Source organism: Herpailurus yagouaroundi, unplaced genomic scaffold, assembly GCF_014898765.1.
Source record: "Herpailurus yagouaroundi ecotype Mexico unplaced genomic scaffold, PumYag 142, whole genome shotgun sequence".
NCBI classification, from domain to species: domain Eukaryota; kingdom Metazoa; phylum Chordata; class Mammalia; order Carnivora; family Felidae; genus Herpailurus; species Herpailurus yagouaroundi.
Window position 1 is genome coordinate 10,205,489 of NW_024412397.1, and position 22,329 is coordinate 10,227,817.

Here is a 22,329-nt window from a genome sequence, read left to right on the forward strand (position 1 = left end):
CATTTTTCCTCTCCCTCCTCTCGAGAACCTCCAGACCCACGTTGCCAGGCACAGCTCTCAGTAATGGGAATGCGGTGGTGAACGAAACCTATGGAGCTGGCAGTCTAGCGGGGACTAGAAAGAAACACATTCTTATTTTGCATTTCACAGCGATTCCAGTTCAAAGGCGCCTGCACCAAGTGGAAGTGAAACCTCTTGTCAAATCTGTGACTAACAATCAAATGTATTCAAGTAGAATTCATTTTAGGAAAAAGAAAAAAAAATCTGGTCTTTTCTCCACCGTGTAAATAATACCAGCAGGAAGGGAGGGAAAGAGGGGAAGGAAGGGAGGGAAGAAGGGAGGGAGGGAGCCGAAGAGGGAGGGAGGGGTGGGAGGAAGTTGGAGCACAGAAAGCAAGGTGCCCAAGGAGAGTGGCTCCTGTAACAATTGCGTTAATCATTCTCTGAACGTTTGAAAACTCTCTTTGAAATCTTATTGTGGTTAAAACTTGAGAAAAGAAATATAAATTGTAATTTGAGCAGATCTTTTCTGTAGTGCATTGCAATTGTTCTGTTTTGTTTAAACTATTTTTGTATTGCACTTTCTTAAGATCCAATGTAATTTTTCTTGGAAGTGTATTAACACTGACGTTGAATTTTCCTTATGTGTTTCGGGTTTTCAAATGTCTGAGATATGTGATGTTCTCCCATATGTTGTCTTCCTATTTCCAAACTTGGGATTATGCATTGTTCTTAGTGGTTTCAGGGAGCAGACTTTCACACACATGTGACATCTGCGATGCTCTACATTCTTTTTTTTTTTTTTTTGGAAACTACTTTAGCTCCGAATCACTGTCACTGGTCTCATTTAGAACATGAGCAGTATAAACACTCTAGTCTCTGCATAAAATCTGGCCTCCCTCTACGAACAATGCATAACACGCTCCTTACCTTATTTATTGCAGGATGCAAATACGCTCTAAACCCTTATTGCACTACGGTGAAAGACTACAGCCTGGTTTTTCTAGCATTTATTTATTGTTGTAATTATGTATTCATTTATTCCTTCACCTTCTTCCGAAAGATTAGTTTTGTTGTAGATTTGTTTAAAGTACATGGGATTTTAAAATATGGCTATTTTAACCATATGAAGCCTTTTTAATTTGATGCCTTAACGTGGTGTTTCACAAAAAAAAACTTTGAAGGAGGAGCGGTTATTTGGAAGTAGAGGCACGTGATACTCCAACCAAGACGTGATGAAATTGCTTTCATAAGATACCCAGAAAAAGATACATGCATGTAAAGGATACAGTTAACAGAAGTCAGGCCTACACAAAATAGGTGGTCTTAATCCTCATTTTAAGACATCAACCTGTGCTCTGTGGCTAATTCAGTGCTAACCGTGCACAGCACGCTTACAGGGGGCTTATGAGTACCAACGCAGGAGGTTCTTTCTTCACACTTCCCAAAATAAACCAAATTGTACATACATTCAGTTATTACTCTTATCTTCTACCCAACACTGTTTATAGAATGATCTCTAAAGCTATCAAAAATCGCCCACTGTGGAACACACGAGTAGAAAGTGCGTGCTTGAACACACACACAACTTGGCTGAGTTTCCTCCCTACAAGAGGCATGAGGTTTTCTGGGAATAACTAACAGAAGACCCCTGTGGGACTTTCACCGGCCTTCTTTGTACCTTCACCCCCCCATTTCCTGGCTTCGTTCGTTTGAAGGGAGCCATTTCTGTTACCATGTTACATTTCCGTAACACTTTTATGTATTAGACGAGCTTTGAAATGAAAACAAAACTGAACGCAAAGCGCTAGGTCAGTAGATGCTGAACAGCTGTGAGGGCTTGGGCGCCTTTCTTCATTTTAAGTCTCCATTTGCCTCTCTGTAAACCTCCCCTAGCGTCGATGCATGGATTAAATAAAGTCACATGTGAAAGCATAATAGAGCGGTACTCATTTCCTCTTTGGGATCCCCTACAATTCTCTGGTCTTTTACATTGTGGTTTAGTATTTAAGGTGTCATCTATTTTAGTGCGGTAGTTAATAGATCAATTGAGTCGCACAAACGTGTACAGTCACAAGTCTACAATTGACGTGTTAATTCTACATTGTAACCATTGTCGTTTTTCTATTTTGTTTTTTTCCACTTATTTATTATGAGATGAACGTGAAAGCTGCAGTGTGCAAGACTATGTGTGAACACTGCATTTACCCCACTAGCTATGGTGGAAGAAGTAGAAACCAGTTGGAGGTATAGCATATCCAAATTACATATGTGATGATTACTCACCGTAACACCAGACGTAGCAAAGATGACATCAATAATACAACGATCAGATCTGTATAGAATCTTTTCTTTTCTGTGAAATCACGTGTCATTCACACATATTCTTTGAGTTGGAGTAAAATTCTATAATGTCTTATCCTCTGGTTTCTGCTCTGTAGCTTTGGATGCTTTCTCTCTTCCATGACTGTGTATTAAAGACCCAGGAACAAATTCCAGCACCTCCAGCCAGAAACTCCACCTTCCTCAGCAACGAGTGCAAAAAAGAAAGTACCTCTGGGTTGGATCCAAGAGCCCTGGGTGACCTATGATAGTAGGGTTCATACCACTGATAGACAGGAAATCTGGTTTTGTGATGGGTTTTGTGATATGGTTCACTCTATGCAAATTAGAAGACATTATTGTGTTGATCCCTGCGTATGATGGCTCCATTTCTCCCACGACTCAAATTGTAGGTATTGCGGATATGCAAATTAGGTTACACTAATATGTTGACACTGAAAAGTTGTGATGACCCTATGTGGAAGTCAGAGCTGTCCTCTATGATATTGACAAGTTTCTGTGGCCAGAGCTGGAGCTTAAGAGTGAGGAATTCTATATTCACATACTCTACAAAGCATATGTGATACAAGAAAATTTAATAACGGGCACCTGGGTAGCTCAGGTGGTTAAGCATCCAATTCTGGATTTCAGCTCAGGTCATGATCCCATCGTTGGTGAGATCGAGTCCTGTGTCAGGCTCTGCACTGACAGTGTGGAACCTGCTTGGGATTCTCTCCCTCCCTCTCTCTCTTCCCTCCCTTGCCCGTGTCCGTGCATGCTCTTTCGCTGTTTCTCTCAAAATAAGTAAACTTAAAAAAAAGAAATTAATAAAATGAGCAAGAGTGTACCCATCATCCATAATTACTACTGGTAGTTAAGCCTTCCATCTAACCTTCCATTATTACATCCTCCTGCTCCCAACAATGATCCCGGAGGGAACATCTATCCTGGGTTTGTGTTTACTATTTCCTTGCTTTTCTTTACAGTTCCACACATGTGTTTATCCTTCAACATCGTGTATATTTTTGCATGGTTTCAAACATTATCTAAACAATGACATACTGCGTATATTTTTGTGCAACTTGCTTTTCTTTACTCAAAATTTTGTTTATCTAATGCCTATGGATGTTTGTAGGTGGAGATCACTTATTTTCAACGTGGTAGTGTCCCATCGTATGAGGATACCATTATCTGAACTTGCCATGTTTTATCTTTTATCCTGCTGGATTTGGGAAATCTACCTAATTTGTGAAAATTCAGACATCGCATGTAAAAGTTGGATATGTTCTTTCAAGTCCCCATTGTAAGAATTTTGTTACTGTGTTTTGTTTGTACCTAGAACCTTTCCACACCCCCATTCCAACCTCCTTTCTGGTGTGTGTGTGTGTGTGTGTGTGTGTGTAAGACTGAAAGCATATCCTCAACATCAAGATGATGCCATGTTATTATTTTCTAGATTGTACAAATTGACCCTCCAGCCATTATGGAAAAGTTTCTGTCGCTCCAAATTTTCCCCTAGACATGACATTTTCAGACCTTTAAAATATTTTCCTCTCTGCTGGGGTAAGGGAGTCACATTTGTTTTTTTTCCTGGATGTGGAAAGACAAATATGGAAGTGAAGGGTGTCACATTTTTGTCTTTATCTGCAGGCTTTCGAATATTAAGGACATACAGCATATACACCCTGGTGTATATGTGCACACAGACACACACACACACACACACACACACACACACACACGTAGTACTCTTTACTATTTCCATTTGTGTTTCTTTTGTGAAATGAAATCCATATTCCTCTCTTTCATCCATATTTCTATTGAGTTTTCTTTTTTTCCTATTGATTCATTGAAGTTTACCATATATTAACAATACTAACCCTTTTTTGGTCGTATGTGTTGTCAATAACTTTTCAGTGTATATTTTCGTGGTCCTTGGACTGTCACTTTTGTGATGTATTTTGATACACAGGTGTTCCTCATTTGAATGTGAGCGAATACGTCGGTGTTTTTTCCTTTGTTATTTATACTGTCTCTGCATCGTGTTAAAGAATCTTCTCCAAGGCCTTAGCACAGAAAATGTTCTCTAGTTTATTTTGAGCATTTTACATTTTTTTGGTCACGATCTATTGCTGTGAAACAATACTCTCACAAACATAATGGCTTAAGACAACACATTTTCATCTCACGGTTTCTGTGGGTCAGGAATCCAGGCTTGCTTTGTTCTTTGAAATGATCTATGGTCAACAGGAGGACACCGCACCTCACTGATGGCAACGGGCCAACTTCTGGATGTCAGGAGGTGTTGTTGTTTTGTTTTTTACGCTCATTTAAAAATATTTATTCTTTTTATTATGTTAATTTAAGGCCACCAAGTTAACTGTAAAATCATATTCATCGTATGCACGCAGTTTAATATGTAGTTTCCCCCTTATGCCCTCTAAGTATTTTCTGAATTCCAGTGTGATCTCTTATATGACCATGAGTATTCCTGTATTTACAGGGCTTCTCTAAGTTATATCTTGCTGTCAGTTTTTATCTTCTGTATGTTGAAGTCAGAAACTAAAGCTGCGAGCTATATGGCGACAATTTTGTCAAACGTAAGGCCCTCTGGACGGATATGGGCTGGCGTCTGGGACATGTTTATAAATGCTCTGTGTGTTGTATAAACAGTGGATACTCTTCACTTGTTGGGCATGAGGTTCTGAAAATCTTCTGGCTCTAGCCTGATAATTCCCTTATTCAAAACATGTGTATCCATATGAGTTTTTCCTAATCTTTCAATTCCTGTAAAAGCTTTATGTCATTAAAGGGATATATGCATGTTATACACAGTACTTGTTGTAAATTTCATGAATAGAGCCTTCATGCAGTGACTGTCTTTTTTTGAGCATCGCTTTTGGCCAAACAATTTTTTTCGCTGATGGTAGATAACAAACTTCCTCTCGAAGTATTAGCCTATCATGTAATTTTTGCCTTGATGTTTTAAAACATTTTTGGCCTCATGTTTTCAAAATACATTGTAAACAGATTATAATTTATTTACTTGGAGAAAGAGAGAGAGAGAGCAGGGGAGGGGCAGAGAGAGAGAGAAACAGAGAGAGAATCCTAAGCAGGCTCCGTACTGTTAGCGCAGAGCTCGAAGTGGGGCTCAACCTCACCACCCGTGAGATCGTGACCTGAGCCGAAATCAGGAGTCCGAAGCTTAACTGACCGAGCCACCCAGGTGCCCCTTCATTTTCTTCCTTCTTAAATTATTTTGAAATTTTGTCCTTCCCTCCTTTTTACTGGTTTAGAAGCAATGCATCTTATTTGTATTATTTTGAGGCTTATAGAAAAATGAAAAGTAAATATTACTCTTTTCCATACCCATTTATTTACACTTATCCATATATTTGCTTTTTTTGTTCTTCCTTTCTATTCCATCAAGCTGTCAAAGGTTTCTTTGTGTCTATGTTTTTTTTTCTATTTAAGTTTACCTTAATATTTTCCCAATTCCTGTTGCCTAAAATTTGTCTCTTTTTGACACTAACTCTTGTAAGTTTGCTGTGCGTACAGTCCTAGGTGAACAGCACTTGGAACCCATGATACCAGTTATCTGTAGCTCCTTCTGTTTTCTTTGTGAAATAGGTATCGATATCGATGGCTGAGAATGCATGGGGGGAGCAAGTATTGGAGGTTGGAGGTGAGAGAAGAAGCCATAAAAACAGTCATCCAGGAGATGAGAGGGTAAAGAGAGTGGGGGGTGGGCAGGGTTGCAATATCATCGGTAGCCCTCAGGACCCCCGTGGTGGGAATAACTCTGCATTTAGACACATAGTTTCTCCCAGCCTTGTTCAGCTGCACCCCTGCAAGTGTGGAAAACACTGGAAAACTGGATTGACCAGAATGTGGCCATTGCACCATGAGGTGACACGATAAAAGAATGTGAGGTGAGGTTGTGTGCAGGGGATAGATTGTAGGGAGAGAGGCTTAGGGGGATATGAGACTTAGGACACAGCATTACAGAGGACCCTAGGTTCTGGTGGTGCCATAGACTTTTGTCAGGGACCCACTCACCGTAAGGTAAGAAGCAAGGCTTTAAGAGATAGATCTTTGGAACCGAGATTCTTGAGACATTGAAATTACTGCTTATAGTAAAATCTAAGGTATCTTCCAACCAGGTGGGAGGAGACAGAAGAAAGCATGGGCAACAGTTGAATCAAGTTCAAAAGAAGAAACACCCTCTGGGGTCAGCCGACTTAGAGTGGGGACAAGAGAGGAAAAGTCATGTGCTTTGGGGTTGTGGAGGATGTGGAGTCTTTGACTGGCTGAGGTCCTGAGAGCACACTGCAAAGATATCGGGAGCTGGAGAAAGGTTGGAAATAGTTCTGAACAATGTCGCTTGCTTTTAGAGTGTAGCCAAGTGGGGTGATTTCATTGTCTTGGTATTTGGGGAGTGAGCAGCAGTTCATAACGGGCACAATGAGGTTGACTGCATGAGATCGATTATACTGGTCTCAAGGCAGGTGATGGTAAGGAAGCTATGAGGTAGAAGGCTGGGGAGATTCTGGCTGTAGATAACAGAAAATGGGCTTACGACGCACATCTTTCTTTTTCTCCTGTGGAAGAAAGGTCCAGAGATAGAGAATCCAACAGCCGGTGAATGCAACCCTGAGGTAATAAGGGACACAGTTTCTTCCGCTTGTAGCATGCCAGTTCACCATCCTTAGTGGGTGCATGCCGTTTCCAAGATGGTGTCATGAGCCACGAAGGCCAGGAGAGCTCAGTTCAGAAATGAGGGGCCTTCCATCCAACGCCTTCCACTTTTACGAGCTATAATTTTGGTAGAAAATACAAATTTCTGGAATTACTTGAGAACACTTAGAAACATATCCGTGCAGAGGCTTTCACATCCCAGATTCTTTTTCCCTCGACCTGGAATGGTTCAAGGTATCTGTATGGAAAAAATGTTCTCCCTCCAGGGGATTCCATTGGGTAGCCCAGACTGAGACCTACTGTATTAAACAGACAATCACCATTATAATTAGAGTAGTTTCTTGTTTATTTTATATATTTTATTTTCTAAACTCAACACAAACACTGAATTAGTGAATACGGCCCCATTGCTCCTACGGGAAAATACAAGTTTATTTATGTTCCTTTGGTCTTCTGGTCCCTATGTTTTTACTAACCAATCAATCCATAACCTTGTGTTATGTGTATTTCTGTTTAAAGATACCTTATTTAATACACATCAATAATTCATTATCAACATTGAAGTCACAGTCAACAGCTCTATAACAAAGTTTATCTGAACTCACTTTCTCTGAGAGGTACAACGCAGACTTTTTGTGTCTCGAAACACGAGAGGGCACTTCTTTCACTATTCTTTAAAGGTCACCAACCCACAGCCCCACAGATGTGAAAACTATGTCATGAAACTGACCCTGAAGAGCACACTTGTTTACAGTAAGGGAGCTGAAACAACAAGGCAGAACCCCCCCACCTCCACCTTGTTGAACCTCCACTGGGCACACTTGAGGCAGGCAACTCGGATTTCTTGCCACTCTGTGCATATCTGCAAATGACATGTGTCATGATCATTAATTGGGGAGAGGGGTAACAAGTAAGTTTTAAGAGAGGCAAGTTTGCAAAGACCGAATCTGCAAATACCGAGGACCACCTGTATCTCAATTTCCTTTCTCCTTCTCATCTGACTCTGATCCTTCAGGGATCTCTGCCCGGAACGATAGCTTCCACGGCCACCCCACTTCTGTTCCACCTGATGCTGTCTGTCCCACCTTTACATATCAGAGTTTTTCTGCCTGGTTCTGTCTTTCTATAATTTATGAAAAATGTTTGTCTTTATCTCACCCTTGCCCTCATTTTCAGCACCTTTTAAGAGTGATATTCCTTATTTTTAACAAAGTATGATCACAGAGGAGGAGTTCTGATAAAACAGAATACATTTTTTAAAGAAAGTTTTGAGAACAGAAAAATTTAAAGAACACCCACGGATATATATCTGGAGACAGCTGCTATTAACATTTAACTGTGTCCTTATACTTTCAGGTTTATAAAGGTAAAGTGATCTGAACTGGGATCAAACTGGAATTCGATTTTCAATTAATAAAGGTAAAGGTAGACCCAGTAATGTTAATTCCAACTATTGACCTGGTTGCTAATTTCTTCGGTATATTTGAGGTTTATCATGCACAGTGGCTTTCTAAAGTCCTTATTGTCAGTGTGTCCAAGTCAGTAATTAGAGGATGAGGCAAGCTGTGCATAATAAGAACAAATCCCTAAAAGATGTTTCGGATGCATTAATGATAGAAGTGGCAACACAGACATTTCAGATGATGAAGAGGAAATAATCGTTCATATAACATTTGCCTGAAGAGCGCAGGACTAACTAATCCCAATGCTAAAGCCAGAAACCAGATAAGACTGAGAGATTTGCTTGAGTATTTTTATTTATTTATTTATTTATTTATTTATTTAAAAACTTATGTTTATTTATTTTTGAGAGACAGAACAGAGTGTGAGCAGGGGAGGGGCAGAGAGAGAGGGAAACAGAAGCCACAGCAGGCTCCAGGCTCTGAGCTGTCAGCACAGAGCCTGATGCAGGGCTGGAACCCACTGACCTTGAGATCGTGACCTGAGCCAAAGTCGGCCGCTCAACCGACTGAGCCACCCAGGTGCCCCAGCTTGAGTATTTTTAAATCTTCTCTGTGTCAAAAAACAAACCAATAACAGTAAGCACATTAAAGAGCACCAAATTAGAAAACATGATCTCACTATAGACAAGTAAAGATTTAAACTCTTTAATGTAGAAAAAGATCTGTTTATCTATAGGCAAAAAATGAGTATTGCAACTTTAAAAGACAGAGACGTTAACAGTGATAAGACGTGCATAAAGCCAATAAACGGTTGCACCAATTCCAAGTATAAATACTCTTACTTTCTTTTTATTTTACAATTCATGTCTTAAATTTCAAATTATTTCTCCTTAAGGCCTGTCCTCCCACTACTAAACAAATGGAGAAAAAAAGAAATACAGGGAAAAGAAGAATTACGGGAAAAATGTCTTGAAGTTTCTTGGGATTTAATCAAGAGGTTTCAAGACTTTCCAAACATAAAATGGAGAAAGGGCTGTAATCCCATGTGGCCAAACTTTCCCTGCTTCTCACTGGTATATAGTGTCATTATAGATGATTGGTCCTGCCTAACTCAACAAATGATATTTGTTGACAGGGGCTAGAATCACATGCTTATACTGTTTCTGTGCAACTCACATTGCTGGCCCAAGCACAAAAGGACAGTGTATTTTAGCCTTCCTCTCTACCACTCTCTCTCTCTCTCTTTTCTTAATTTTATTCTTACAAACACAACCTACTGGACCATTGTTATTGGGTCTAGAAAAAATGCCCTTGTTTAGTAAAATTTTAGGAAAAACCCCCCCACCCTCCCCCCCCCACCCCCGGGGGGGGGGGGGGGGGTGGAATTCTAGGCACTTCTGTTGAGCCTGAATTATCAGCCTAAATCCTCTCTCAAGGTAATCTTATTTCAGGTATTTTCTTGTCCTTTTCTGCACACATTGTAGTTTTGGGGGTCATGCTGAACCAAATTTCAAGGTCTCTTGTACTTTCAGGTTTGGAAAAAGAAGGATTGGTGTAGGGCACTTTGGTTTCACAAATATCCTGGGTCGTTCAATAAAAAAATCAGCAGCCATCAGAGTGACTAGCTTGGTGTCCCATATCATAGGTGAGGGACGTACTTCTCTCAGCCCACAGAAATTTCCTTGTCTCACGCCAAGAGGCACTAATTTATGTTAACACTATGGTTAGGTTAAAACTGTATTTCTTTTGTTTATTTCTTGATTTACACCGTATGAGAATGGACTGCATCTTCTGCCTGAATAAAGAACTTGGAAAGTCAAAAAATACAACTGACCAAGAAATATTAACATCATCAATACCATTATTAATCATATAAAATCAAATTAAGAAGAATCAATATCATATGTTAGTTTATAAACCAACAAAAGGAAGACCAATTTGGGTGGATATAGCCAAAAGTAAATTATTGGCTGCTGGTTTGGTAATATAAGCATATATTCTTTCATGAAAGCAATTTGGCTGCTCACCAGATATTTTAAAGATCCTTGCTTCTGCCACCACACCGTGCCTTTTGGCCCAGAATTCCTATTTCAGGCCTCTTATTCCATCAGAAAAAAAAATATAAAAGATGCATATATAAGGATATCTATTTCAAGCATTCCTTTATCATATCAAGACATGGAAACTTCCTAAAGGGGCCTGAAAAATCGATGGAGATGTATAGTAGCTTATTAGAAAAGTCTTTGTGGTCATTGTCTATTAATTAATTGCAAAACAACTTAAAGCAATCTTATTTTAATATTGGATACATTTATACCTACCTATTAGGCTAAACTGTTAAGTGGTCATTTTAATAAGTCAACAGAGATCAAGGATCAGTAATTTCAAATTATTCAATTTGATGTTTATATCCATCTGTGCATGAATTATCTACTTATATAGTCATATTTTATATGCATGCACTTTTGGATTATTATGGGTCAAATGTTAGCAGCGGTTTTGAAATTTCAGACGAGTTTTTTTTTTTTCTAATGCTTATCTGTGCTATTATTAGAATAATTGTTCTAAAAATCTCAAAATAAACTGGTTGAGAACTTAGGAAAAACACAGCAAGACATTCTGAACAAAAAAAGTATTCTTAGAGGATTAAATGCAAAATTTAGAAACTGAGTTAAAATGGCCATCAAGCCACTGAATAACTGATCTCAAAAATTATGCAAACAACTTGAAATCAGATGTTCTTTCCCCCAAACAATAAATTATCTATTTTAAAAATAGATGACTTTATTTTTTAATAACAAAGTCTTTTACATACTGCTGCTGTTCACAGAATTTTCATGAATAATAAATGGCAATAGATATTAAAGGCCTAAAAAATGTGAGTAGCCTTTCATTCAACACTTCCAGCTCAAATTCAGTTCCAAATAGATCTTCTTTATTAATTTAAAACATACATTTTGGAGGACATAATTTAAAGCTTAATTAGACTTATTTTGTGAAGTTCCCTTTTTATAATTTACAGAAATAGGAACACATGTAATTTCTTCTTTCCTTCTTTTAATTTTTTTTTCTTTCCTTTTTCTTCCTCTCATCCTTAATGACCATTTATGAAATGACAACTATGGCTAGATAGAGTGAAAGAGTCCTAAGGACACAATCCAGATTACTCCAAGAAATAGTTATAAAAGTAAAATGGCCAGAGAACAACCCAACCCAATTTCTAGCCCATCTAATGGTCAGTAGTAAGCAGAGTAAGCAGTCAGCACAACCTTTGAAAATGAACTCAGTGGCTGTTGTTGTTTCAAGGTTTTGTGAATAAAAAAGAAAGGAATAGACCGAAAACATAGTGGTCAACCATTGTCACTCCTGATTTGGTATTTCATATTCTGTTCTTAGGGTAGGATTCTCCTAGTGTCTTTGCTTTCCTTTCATACTGGATGCTGATGACAATGACTGGGATGGTGGTGAAATCTCTTCAGATACACTTTTTAATTCTGGGTGTTTTATGTCACTCTTGCTTTCAAGAGGGAGGGGGTACACTGCAGCAGACCCATACATGGCTAAGAATAGAAGAAATTTTATCCTTTCCTCATTACTTATTATTTAATCATGGGATAGTTATGTGTGCATTTAATTTTCAAATATTTAGAAGTTTCTGTTATTTCTTTTATAGTTTTATTTCATTGTAGGTAGATAAGATGTCTGGTATCATTTCAAGTTTAAAATGTGGTCTGTCTTGATAAATGCACTTTGTGCACTTGGGAAGAATGAATGTGTTGATACTGTTGGGTGAAATAGTTTGTTATTGTCAATGAGGTCAAGTCTGCTCATGTAACATATTGTTACTATTTCCTTCAGTCAGGAGGACTGTCTTGAAACTTCTTGTAATACGGGTCTGCTGACGAAGCATCTCTTTCTTTTTCTCTCTCATTGGAAAATATTGTCTATTGTCATCTTCCTTTAATTTTTGAAAGATATTTTGAAATGTTATTATACCATCTCCGGTTTCTATTGAATCTGATGAAACGTCATCAGTCATTCATATCATTGCCCCCATGTACTTTTAAAGTGCTCTTTTTAAATCTCTACTTTAAATCTCTTTTTAAATCTCTACTTTAAATTTTCTTTGAGCTTGATTGTGACCAGTTTGTTATGTTTTGCCTGCGGGTTATTTTCGTTGTATTTATTCTGACATTGATGAACTTCTTAAATCTGTAAATGTATGTCTTTCATCAAAGTGAGAAAAAATTTTGTCCACTGATACTTCAGATATATTCTACTTCCTATTTCTCTTATTAGATTTATAGGGGTGCTTAACCCTTTGTTTTATAAAGTTAAGTTGGTGAAACTGAAACCACAAATTCTGCTTCCTCGTCAACAGAAGCTGAAATATGCCTCTGGTTCTTTTAGCCTTTTTGCCTCTGCCTGAAGTCTGTTAAGTGATGTCTTAGTTTCTGGATCTGCCAGAAATTTGGCCGAAGTTTATAGGCAGAATTTGGTCCTGCTCTCCTGTGGTTTCCTTTTTATGTACTTCTCTTTCTCTCTGTCTCTGTCTCTTTCTCTCTAATTTTCTAAATTCAGTTTTAGGTGTGTCATCTGTTCTCTCATTCATCAAAAGAGTAAGAATGCAGTTTTCTGGCTAAGTTTTAGACACTGAATGTAAGGCTAACTATCTTAGAGCTACACAGGGGTTTCCAAAGATAAAATAATATTTACTTATTTTTTTTAACATTTATTTATTATTGAGAGACAGAGCATGAGCATGAGCCATGGGAGGGTCTGAGAGATGGGGAGACACAGAATCTGAAGCAGGCTCCAGGCTCTGAGCTGTCAGCACAGAGCCCGATGCGGGGCTTGAACTCACAAACGGAGAGATAATGATCTGAGCTGAAGTGAGACGCTTAACTGACTGAGCCACCCAGGGGCCCCTATTTACTTTCTTTAGTTGGTTGGTGAATACATGTTGGTTCACTTTTTCATTTATATTATTTTGTGTATATTTATTCATTAGTGTATCTTAAGTCTACTTTATCAGGTTGGGAGTTTTTAATTTACTAAACAACAGTGAATAACAGACAGTGTTCAACCAGAAGGAAATAATGTTAGAGTTGGAAAGAATCTTTGCGATCACCTAGTTATACAAAAAATAATACCTCAGTTACATAGGTGATCTTTCCAAATGGTACATTGCCATTTGTAAAATTGTATGTTAAAAGATCCTGAAAATTACCCAAATATTTATTATTAAACAAAATACGTGAATATCCTAAAAAGTCTAACATGTATTTTATATTATTGTAGGCAACAAATGTGTGTTTTAAAGACAAACTATCTCTTGAACATGAGTTTATTACAGCAAAATGATAGGTATTCTTTGTGAACTGGAAGGTTACAAATCTACAATTTATAATTAAACTTGGACAAAAGAGTTGGTCGCCTGTCAAAATATATTTTTATTCTCACTAACAACAAACTAGACTTAAAATGTTTTCTCATTTTTCAAGTGTCTTGAAACTATGGGGTTATCTTGCTAACAGTGCCCTCTAGATATTATTCATTAGTTTTCCATTTGAGAGCACTCCTGTGATTCTTCAATAACCTTGAAATAAAACTCGCCTATCCCAGGATATACTCCTTACTAGTCTCTTCCAGAGAAAACTTGCAATAAAAGAAAAAAAAATCTTCCAAAAAATTTGGAAGATTTTGATATCCTAATGGTACATACAGTTCTTACGAATCACTCAGCATGGAGACTCATACCTATTCAAACACACTTACACAAGCATCCTTGAGAGCTATTCTCTCTCTTTCAGTAAAGGACTGGGACCTTTAACACAAAAAGAGCATAAATCCCAGGTCTTATTGTTAATTTTGCCACTTTTGTTCCTAGTTCTTGATTATCTTTCATAAAAATGAAAGAGTAACTTCCAAATTGAATAATTTAGAGGATTCATGATGTATGCATCCTCTCCTGAGCACAGGTCATTACTGGCCAAATATTATTTTACCCACATTTTTGAGTAAAGGTGGACCTAGGTTACTTGCTTATTGTGATTCTGATATCTCTTACAGTCACTGAAATATTATTTTATAAGGTGTTGCTGTAGGTAACTTACCTTCAAATATTAACATAAGGCTGTTAAAACCAGACTGAACTGCAGCTGGCAGTAAAAGTATTCAGGGCTATTTTTTTTTAATATTTATTTATTTATTTTGAGAGAGAAACAGTGAGCCAGGGAGTGTGTGTGTATGTGTATGTGTGTGTGTGTGCGTGCGCGCACACACACACACACACACACACACACACGCGCAAGTGGGGGAGGGGCAGAGAGAGAGGGAGAGAGAGAGAATCCCAAGCAATCTCCATGCCGTCAGCACAGAGCCCAACACGTGGCTCAATCTCATGAACCATGAGATCATGACTTGAGCCAAAACTAAGAGCGAACGCTTAACTGCCTGAGCCATCCAGGAGCTCCATATATATTTTTTTTAATGGAATAAAATTGGTTTTGTACTCAAAGTTTGTAAGAGACCATGGTAACCTTTGGTGGTGGCTGCAAGGTTCTGGCTCTAGCCTCAGCCTTGGCTTTGCCGACACAGCTTCTCCCTCAGGGAATTCAGTTTCTTTTTACACTGGGCAGCTTCAGCCTGCAAGACAGCAGGCTTCTCAGAACAAGAAGAGCATCACCCAGATTTGTGTCCAGAATATCAGCCCTCAAGACACATGGTGACATAGGTCATTCTTGATTTCAGTCCCTGTCACAAGAAGAACAACTAGCAGTGACTCATAGACAAGATACCATTACGAAAATATCAGAGCCTGGAGAGGAAGCTGAAGGCCTCTCTGGACTCCAGAGACTGAGAAGAAAAGCATTAGAAGTAAAAGAGGAGGGGCTCCTGGGGGGCTCAGTCAGTTGAGCGTCCAACTTCAGATCAGGTCATGATCTCACAGTTTGTGAGTTCGAACCCCGCATCTGGCTCTGTGCTAACAGTTCAGAGCCTGGAGCCTGATTCAGATTGTGTTTCTCCCTCTCTCTATTCCCCCCTGCTTGCTTTATCTCTCTCTCCCTCTCTCTGCCACTCTCTCTTTTTCTCTCAAAAATAAATAAATATTTGAAGATTTTCTTTTATTATTTTTTAATTTTTTTAATGTTTATTTATTTCTGAGCCAGAGAGAGACAGAGCATGAATGGGGGAGGGGCAGAAAGAGAGGGAGACATAGAATCAGAAGCAGGCTCCAGGGTCTGAGCTGTCAGCACAGAACTCAACGCAGGGCTTGAACTCACAGACTGTGAGATCATGACCTGAGCCGAAGTTGGTTGCTCAAGTGACTGAGCTACCCAGGTGCCTCCAAAATTTTCTTTTAAAAAGAGAAGTGTAACAAGAGAGACTATAGTCTGGCCACATCGCCATCCCCAAGGCTGGCACACTGCCACACTTAGGGGGGCTCTTTAGGCCTGTGGGCTGTCCAGTGGGAAAAGACAACCCAAGATACATATCCAGCTTCCCCATCATTGTGGGATGCTTCCCGGGAGGCTCAGTTGGATATCACCACATAGAGACCACAGAAGAATCTCTGGAGCTCACTAAGTGGGAATCAGTGAGAGACAGAGAAAAAGAGTGGGACTTAAACCAGTATTCAAATCATGGTGGGCCACATTTCTCCTGGGTAGTACCAGCCAATGTCTCTGCCATCTGTTGATTTCAATAGAAATCTGTAAGAGAAGGAAAGCTGGGAAATTCACAAATATATGGAAGTTAACACAATTCTAAAATACCAATTGATCAAAGAAGAGAAAAAAGGAAATAAAATATATCTTGAGACAAATGAAATGGAATACAACATACAAAAACAGGAGATGCATCCAAAGCAGTTGTAAGGGGAAAAGTTAGAGCTATAAATGACTACATTAAGAAAAAAAGAAAGATCTCAAGTCAACAGCCTAACATTACATCTCGAGGAACTAGAAAATGAAGAACAAATTATGGCCCGATTTAGTAGAAGGAAGCAAATAATAAAGATTTGTATAGAAATAAGTGAGAGAATAGGAAGCAATAGAAAAGGTTAACAATGCTAAGATACTAGTATACTAACACTAATGCTTTCTTTGAAAGATAAACAAAATTGACAAACCTTTAGCTTAACTTACCAAGAAAAAGGAGAGAGCTTGAGGCACCGGTTTAGCTCAGTCAGGTAAGCATCCAGACTCTTGATCTCAGCTCAGGTCATGATCTTGCAATTGGTGAGATTGAGCCCCTCATTGGGCTCTATGCTGACAGCATGGAGCCTTCTTGGGACTCTCTGTCTCTCCTTTTCTATCTTTCTCTCTAAATAAATAAATAAATAAAATATTTTTAGAAAAAAGAAGGCTCAAATAAATAAAAGCAGATATGAATGAAATCACAATCGATCCCACAGAAATACAAAGGGTTGTAAGAGAGGCTACTGTCAACAATGATATACCAACAACTTGGTCAACCTAGAAAAAGCAGATATATTTCTAAAAATATACAACTTACCTCATGAAGAAAAGTAAAATCTGAATAGACCAATAATAAGTGAGAAGATTGAATTAGTTATCAAAAACCTCCCAATAAGGAAAAGCCTGAGACCAGATGGTTTCACTGGTGAATTCCACCAAAATTTAAAGAATTAACACCAGTCCTTCTCAAGCTCTTCCAAAAAAAGCCAAACCAAAGCAAAACAAACAAACAAACAAACAAACAAACAAAAAACAGAGAAAGAGGCAACACTCCCAAACTCATTTTACCAGACCAGAAAGAATAACCCTGGTACCACAGTCAGATAAGGATACTGTAAGAAAACTATAGGCCAATATTATTAATATAGATGCAAAAATTCTCAACAAAGTACTGGCAAACCAAATTCAGCAGCATATTAAAAGGTTCACACACCATGATTGATTGGATTCACCCTTGGGAGACAAGGATGGTCAAATATGCAAAAATTAATAAATTGATACACTACCTTAATAGAATGAATAAAAATCATATGATTACCTCAATAGATGCAAAAAAGCATTTGACAAAATTCAATTTCTTTCATGATAAATGAAAACTCTGAACAAATTAGGTGTAGAAGGAATGTACATCAACTAATCAAGTCTGTAAATGATGAGCCCACAGCCAAGATCAAACTCAGTGGTGAACAATTGAGAGCTTTACTTCCAAGTCCGGGAACAAGACAAGGTTGCTCTTTGTCACCACTCCTTATTCATCATAGTAGTAGTCAGAAGCAATCAGGCGAAAATAAGTGAAAGGAAGGAGTAAAACTGTCTCTGTTGCAGGTGACATGACCTTACATATAGAAAACCTTAAAGACTCCAGCAAAAACTGTTGGAAATAATCAATGAATTCAGTAAAGTTGCAGGATACAAAATCAACATACAGAAATTCATTGCATTTCTGTACAAATTTCTATAAAATTTCTGAAAAAGAAATAAAGAAAACAATTCCCTCCCAATAGCATTGGGAATTATAAAATACTTAGGAATAAATTTAACCAAAGAGGTGAAAGATCTGTACACCAAAAACTATAAAACACTTATGAAAGAAATTGGAGGAGATATACATGAATGGTAAGATTTATCATGTTCATGGTTACCGTTTAATACCGTTAAAATGTCCATGCTACCCAATGTCAGTTATATCTCAAAAAATCTGGGGAAAAAATAAAAGCATAAAATGTAAATTATTAAAAAATGAAAAAGGCAATGAAAGCTTGGAGAAAATAAATATATGACAGAGCATTAGGATAAATCTAGTGAGAATGATCTGATTACTTTGAAATCCTGTCATTATCCTGGGTATTGATGCTTGAGTTCACTTCTGGTAAAAGTCAAGTAAGCCCGGGTCTTATAAACCCATTAACAGATAGTAACTATAAAGCCCAGAAAAAACTAAAAAACTAAATGATAAGTAAACAAACACACAACTGCTGAAAGACACTAGAAAATGGTCCAAAGTTAGCAGAACCTTGAGTTCCTCATTGGACGAAGAGAATGGCCCCAGTGAGTTGATTGTTCCTACCACTTCTAAACTGAGGGCAGGCCTTGCCTGCACCTCACGTGGCAGATACAAGGCCAAGAGAACACTTCACTGGAAAGCAAACAAGGAAACTGGCAAAAGGGAGTGTAAGAGATTGGGCCACAAATTCTATGCATTAACTCTGCCTAGCTATCTGGTCAACCCTAAACACAAATCCTAAGGACAGAGTCCTAGCAGTATACACAATAGCTGAATAAAGCTGACCTGCTCCTCAAAAGTCTGACTTTTCAATATGAGAACAACTAAGTTAATCACCTCCTAAAAACTAAACAAAATAGAAAGTCTCATTGGGGTAACATAATGGGATCCAGGTTCCCACAAAATAGTTTTCCCAGAATGCAGGGCACAATCTAAAATTGCATAATACATGAAGAAATAGGGAGATGGAACCTATATTCAGTATTAAAGACAATTATTTGAGAATGACTATGAGAAGATCCAGGTTTTGGAATTACGAGAGCAGGATTTTAAAGCAGCTATTATAATCATGCTTTGTGACATAAGGAAAAATTATTCTGCAGTATCTAAAAAGTAGAAAATTTCAATCAATACATAAAAAAAAGCAGTATTTGAAATTTAAAAAGATCAAACAAAATTGTTTGATGTCATTAAAGCTGAAGAGAGACAGCAAAAGACTGTGAACCTGAAGACAGATATCTAGAAATGATTGGAAAACTAGACAGTGTTAGTGATATTTGGGCGCAATGACATACACTCATTTGGAATCCCAGAGGAAAAGAAAAGATGAATGAGACCGGAAAGATATTAGAAAAATAGTAACTGAAATTTTCTCAAGTTTACTGTAAGTTAAATTTTTATTCAATGACTTTAGCAAACCTCAGTCAAGCAGGTTAAGTAGGAAGAAAACTGTGACTAGACCCACCATAGTCAAAACACTGTAAATCCAAAATAAAGAGAAGATGTAAAAGCAGTGAAAGGAGAATGGCACTACATATAAATGGAACAATATTTCAAAGGATTCGTGGTTTCAAAAATAATGGATTTTAGTGGATATTGAACCAAGATCTTTACAGTTGTGAATGACACACACACACACACACACACACACACACACACACAAAACCCCCCAAAAACCCAAGCTGTCAACCCAGAATTCTATAAACCATTTCTAGTCTGAGGGTTGTTTCAGGAGAAAGAAAACAGTTGTCTCAAGAAAAAAGAGACAAAGATACTGTGTTATCAACAAAACCTGAGAAAATATTTATCAACTTATTTGAGCTAAAGAAATTCTAAACGATGCACTTTAGATTGAAAAATCAATGAAACAGATGGAAACATATATTTAAGAAGGTATGAGAACCATCAAAAATGTTATTGCCTTTTGCCCCATCTACTGCAAGAATGAAGACCATTCTCGGCAACCAGACTGTCATTTCAGAAAATGTCAACATCACTCTGCAGGACTCACTGTTACTGTGAAGGGCCCCAAAGGAACTTCGGAGGGACTTCATCACATCAATGTAGAACTCAGTTTCCTTGGAAAGAAAAGAAAGAGGGGTACTTGGATGGCTCAGTCAGTTAAGCCTCCAGCTCTTGATCTCAGCTTGGGTCTTGATCTCAGGGCTGTGAGTTCAAGCCCCACATTGGGCTCCATGCTGAGTGTGGAGCCTACTGGAAAAAAAAAAAAAAAAAAAAAAGGGCTCCAAGTTGACAAATGGTGGGAAATAGGAAGGAACTGGCTACTGTTTCCACTATCTGTAGTCATGTGCAGAACATGGTCAAGGGCGTTAATCTGGGTTTTTGTTACAAGATGAGGTCCGTGTATGCTGACTTCCCCATCAACGTTGTTATTAAGGAGAATGGTGGTCTTGTTGAAATCTGAAATTTCTTGGGTGAAAAATACACTGGAAGGGTTTGAATGAGGCCAGATGTTGCTTGTTCAGTATCTCAAGCCCAGAACACATTGAACTTGTCTCAAACTTAGCTGCTTTGATCCAGCAAGCCACAACAGTTACCAACAAGGATATCAGAAAATTCGAGGATGGTACATATGCTTCTGAAAAAGGACCAGTTCGACGGGCTAATGAATAAGATCTAAGTCGTCATGCTCCAGAAACAGCAAGATGTCAGATGATTTTTCAGACTTATTTGGGATATTTTAAAGATGCGATAAAAGCTGTATTGTACTGGGGCTTTCTTAAAACAAAATATAAATAAAGAAACTGCTATTGCATTTGCCTTCTTGACCTACTGGAATTCGTAATAAAACAAAAATTTTATATACTTAACTGCGTAAAAGCAAAAGATGATAATAATTTCATAGGAAAACCCACCAAAACAAGAGAAAAGGAAAAATGCAAAATGAGAATATAAATGAATATCATTGATAAAGACTAATACCCCACTAATAGGGAACTCCTAAAAGGGTGAGAAAAATGCACAAAAAAACCCTCCATAACAATGGATAAACACGTAGATAATTTACCAAAAACATGGAAGTAATTTGACAATATGGAAATATGTACAAATCACTCTCAATCAAAAGTTGCACACAAAAACTAGCATATGTATCAGAATGACAAAAATTAAGAACTCTAATAACACTCTCTGCTAGCAGGAGTATAGCAAAATATGAAGTCCTACAATCTAGTAGGACTGCCTCTTGTAAAATCCTTACTGAGGAGAATTTCAAAATTTCTAACCAAACTAGACATACGTTAACCTTTTGATCCAGGAAACCAAACTTCAGGAATTTACCCTTGAGATAAATCTCATGTAGAAAATACCCGTGTGTTTTTTGGGACATCTCGGTGGCACAGTCGGTTAAACGTCAGACTCTTGATTTGGGTTCTGGTCATGATCTCACGGTTGGTGAGTTCGAGGCCCGTTTTGGTCTCTGTGACCCCATGCTCGCGTGCTGTCTCTCTCTCTCTCTCAACAATAAATAAATTAACATTAAAAGAAATAATTTTCTTTTAGAAATCTCTTTTTCTGAAACTTCACTTTCTCATCTCTGCTTCTATTTACTTTTCCTTATTTTCATACAGTTGTTTATAGGTGATGTGCAGTTTGGAACTCCAGTAAAAGGCACGCATGAGGATTTTACTGGCCTCCATTACAGTGCGTTTGTGTCAGATACGTGTGTGGTTGTCAAGGCCTGGGGCTTCCCAGTTCTTCCCGGGTGTCCAATGAAGCTCTCTGCTTGAGGGTATGTTTGTTTCCATTTTTATCATCCTGAGACAAGGTTAATCCTGGGTCCCTAGGGGTGGCAGAAAAGACTTCTCCATTGGGTTGGCCATAAAGTGGTTTGGAGAATGTGTGAACGTTCCCTAAGCAGAAAGGAGAGGGAGTGTGACTTTGAGCCAGGCCGTCTATAAGGAAGGTGTTCCTCAGGCAGTCTGAGGCTGGTTTTGTGTTCTCCCCCAGGCCTGTGTCCTCTGTTCAGTTCTTTCCCAACCCTCCCAGCACTTGGGGTGACTAGGCCGGCCGCCCGGGTTCCAGGTGATTTGTCTGGGCATGGAGCTTGGGCACCCAGAGGTCACACGTCTCAGACAGGGTCCCCACCACAAAGTGCTGTCCTTAAGGGGGGCACAGCAGAGGTGGCAGGGGCAGGAAGAAGGTGAGCAGAGGAGCCCTGTGGACCTCTCTGAATTTGCTGGCCATCTCTTGGATGTGGAGGTTAATTTAGGGCAATGGAACCATCATATCCTAATAAAGCCAATAATATGGATACAAAAACTAGGTGTGATAATACTATCCACATTTGAAAAATGGGGAAATGGAGGCATGGGAGAAGATTACTTAATTACTTTATTACACCCCAAATTTCTTTAGAGCTCCATAAAATAAGTAAATGTTTTATATATATATATATACA

General features: G+C 38.4%; 1 long non-coding RNA gene and 1 pseudogene across 1 annotated transcript; both read left to right on the plus strand.

Moving 5' to 3' along the window:
- The first annotated feature begins 382 nt into the window (after positions 1-382).
- Positions 383-11,567, plus strand: LOC121032820 (uncharacterized). Its single transcript, XR_005791503.1, has 3 exons — positions 383-1,192; positions 3,008-3,013; positions 11,557-11,567. It is a non-coding gene; the product is annotated as an uncharacterized LOC121032820 (long non-coding RNA).
- An 8,227-nt stretch (positions 11,568-19,794) lies between these two features.
- Positions 19,795-21,020, plus strand: LOC121032618 (60S ribosomal protein L9-like; annotated as a pseudogene).
- Positions 21,021-22,329: the final 1,309 nt, after the last annotated feature.